This window comes from Crinia signifera, chromosome 19 (genome assembly GCF_055691185.1).
Source record: "Crinia signifera chromosome 19, ASM5569118v1, whole genome shotgun sequence".
Taxonomy (NCBI): Eukaryota; Metazoa; Chordata; class Amphibia; order Anura; family Myobatrachidae; genus Crinia; species Crinia signifera.
This window is the reverse complement of record NC_139226.1, coordinates 143,428,976-143,432,683: the sequence shown is the minus strand read 5'-3', so window position 1 is coordinate 143,432,683 and position 3,708 is coordinate 143,428,976.

Genomic DNA, 3,708 nt, shown 5'->3' with positions numbered 1-3,708 from the left:
GGCGGTACTTCTCCTCGGAGGTGGCATAGTTAGCATATCACAGGCCATGGAGGAGCTATGCTTCATCTAAAATCTTCATTACCATGCTGCTACGTAGGTCTCCTCCTTTTTGGTCTGTTTTTGCACTTTATTATGCCTTAAATAAATGGGACCTTTTTGTGCAATGATCTTCCTGGTTCTCTAAAATACTACATAGTATCTCACATTATATGAGCTTCAGCGTTCCAGCTTTGTTTTGTGTGCAGCTCAAGTCTCATGGTCTGGATATATATATATATATATATATATATATATTTTATAACCAGTTATTATATAGCGCCACCAAGCGTTTTATAGGTGACATTTTATTCGTATGGAGAGGAAGTGATGAGTTTTTAACCAATTTTTGTGAGTTTTTAAATTCAAATACTTTTAACATCAATCTTACTTTTAATATCAGTAAAACAGAACTGGTGTTTTTAGACATATATACATCATGAAAGATGCGAACGTAATAAGGGCTTCCACAGATGCGGATCCTGCACCATGTGCAAAGCAACAGCACATAAACCATATGAAAAAAAGGTTACTATGTTTGAAGCCAATGGTACAAAATAAATCAGTTTATTACGTGCCACAGTAGAAACGTCATATATCTTTTGGAGTGTGACAACAATAAGATATATATTGGTAAAACAAAAAGGAATTTAAAATTGAGGTCAGCAGAACACATATATAATATCCGCAAATGTGCGACCACTCACCCATTATCTGAGCACTTTTTTAAACACCATAAAAAGTGTGAAGGTTCCATAAAAAGAATCATTGGTATCCAGCAAGTAAATTCCCATTGGAAAAATCATGATGTAGAAATAAATCTTGCAAAAAATGAAATGGATCTTTCTTTTAGATACTCTTTTACCAAAAGGTCACAATGTTGATTTCGAACATTAAATGGTTTTTAGAAGAATAATATGAATGTACCTTTTTATCGAGTCTTTTATTGTATTTTTATGAGTGATTATTTGGTGTAACAATCATTTGGAGAATTAATGTAAATCTCCTAAATATGCACTTTATTTTTATAGATACTCATTGAAAATAATGCACTTTATCTTACGTGTTTTTTTATCTTCCTTTTCATGTATACTTGGAAGCAGGGCTATTTTTGTGCAGGCTCTAGCAGGAACTGTGGCCCTTATTCTAGTTCACTCTGATAAAATATTTCTTAGATGGACAAAACCATGTGCACTGCAGGTGAGGCAGGTTTTACTTGTGCAGAGATAATTAGATTTGGGTGGGGTTTTACACCTGCCTCACCTGCAGTGCAAATGGTTTTGTCCATCTAAGAAATATTTTGTCAGAAAGAGTGAACTAGAATAAGGGCCACAGTTCCTGCTGGAGCCTGCACAAAAATAGCCCTGCTTGGAAGTAAATCTAAAAAGAAAATGTGTAAACATTGCTCTCCCGGTAAAAGGGATGGACCATGCGGGAATAATAAGTACTGCATAGTAGGTGAGGAGAGCAATGTGGAAAAATTGGAATAGTAAAAAGCCAGAAGAAAATTTGCCCTTCACTTTGCCCATAGTAAAGATGGCGGCCGTGACATCCAGCGCTCATAAAGCAGAAAATGGAAGCCGATTATGCAGGAAAAAGAGTACCCAAACCTCCGTGTTGCATAGAGGATACAGACAGAATCGGAGAAAGTGAAAGATAATAACTGTTTACATTGAGCTGCTCATGGAAGGTGTATTCCGGAAGCGGAAGTAAGGTGGAACGCAACCGGAAGTGACTGCTGGAACACAGTACACTTCCGGTTGCGGCAGAAATCGCGGGAATCTCCCGCGAATCTTCATTGGCTAAGGATCTGTTATTGTCAGTAAGAAAGGGGTATAAAACACCCCTCCCAGCACAGGCACTTTATACAGCCTAAGGAAGGAGAAGCATTCTCCGAAACGCGTTCCTGCTAAACTTGCCAGTGCACTTGCACTTTTTGGCACCTGGACACTTTTGAAAGGACGCATTTGCACTTTCCCCTGGGACCCTTACCCTCAAGCCTTCTGCGGTGGTGCCGCAGGTCTTATTGCTTTTAAGAGAAAGCCCACCGCAACCATCAACTAGGGTGAGTTCAAACATCTTGTATATATTGTTCCCAGTGGATACAAGTGTCCATGTGTTATATGTATGTAAATTTTAAATATGCAAATAAATGTTGTTTTTAAAGTTTAAACAACTCACATTTTATTTATGATTGTGCGCCAAGCTATCCCATTACTTTTACCACACAATAATTCAGTTCAAGGGGGACGGTATCCCTCCTATGGGAATATAGCAGACTGCTAGTTAATAATTAATGCGCATTGGTCACAAGTAATATTATAAAAGTATATTCTAGGTGCTGGTACAGACTGCAGTAACCACATGGGGGCAGTATGGCATCAGAAGCTGCTTCAGGTACCTTGGTCATGTGGGGCTTTGAAAGTCAGCATAGAGCCCTTCTGTGCCATATCTTCTATGGCAGGCATCGGCCCACCTGCGTGCCCATGGAAATGTCCAGCGTTCTCAAGGGGATGCCCGTAAACCGCTGGGGGTTCCCATGGGAAGGCAACACCTTCCCACAAACGGCCCGGTGAGTGGTGGGGACTCTACAGTGGGGATTCACCATCAGGAGGACTGAGGAGGTCTGGATTAGTGCGAGGAAACAGGGGCCCATTTCTTTGCACCTTGCTAACATCAGCCAGTCCAGCCGTGATCGCCATCCAGTATAATTTTAAATGGCATCATAATAAAGGATATAATATTACAGTATCCTTTTGTATTATTTGTTGTTCTCCCTGACGGGCATCATAATGCATTGAAAGGGAAGAAGGGACAGGAGAAAGACCCACCTGATACGCCGTTTTACTACTTCTCTACGCGAGTCATTTGTTTAGGGGTATTAACCCCATCATACTTTCCTGAATATATTTGGCTGTTCGAAATACACCTGGAAAGGTGTGATATGCACTAATTTACTCAATAAATCTTGTGAGTGTTTTCAGAAGAGGGACGGTACCCAGTATTCTGTTTACATTTTTTACATAAAACTTGAAAAGCCACATACTGTAGAACATAATATACCGAAACAGTATTACACGAGGGGATATACCCTCCATCGCTCCCTCTCTTATGGTTTCGTATATCGAGACGGGACAAGTGACCTCGGAAGGAGACAACCAGGGGACTAATAGTTTCTTATTAACAAGCGCCCATTTTTATACTGAGATATTTTTCTTCATGGCCTGATGAGATAGTTTGTTGCCAGGGTCTGCACATGTGCAAACCCCCGAACATCGGACTGGGGCCTAATTTGCCCTGTTTTGAGCCAACCTGGATCATGCCCCAGGTTTGTGAACCAGTGATAGTTATAACCAATGGTGACCATCATGATGGAGACTAGAGACAGACTAGGAGGGATGTATAAAGAGACAGGACTAATGGAACAGACACTGCGCAGTGTGTAGCAACCAGGGAAAGAGCTACTTTACATTACAAAGAACTAAAGTGGCTCATTACTTTGTTTTATTCATAATAATCAAATGAAAATGGGGTTTTTCACACTATAACATTTTGTGGTATTGCTAACGGTAGCGAGCTTCATGTCCCTGCTGGTGCTGGCCCACGTCCCATTGTTACCATGTTTGTTTTAATATTAGAACACGTTTGCCCTTTACAACAGAGGCTGAAGCA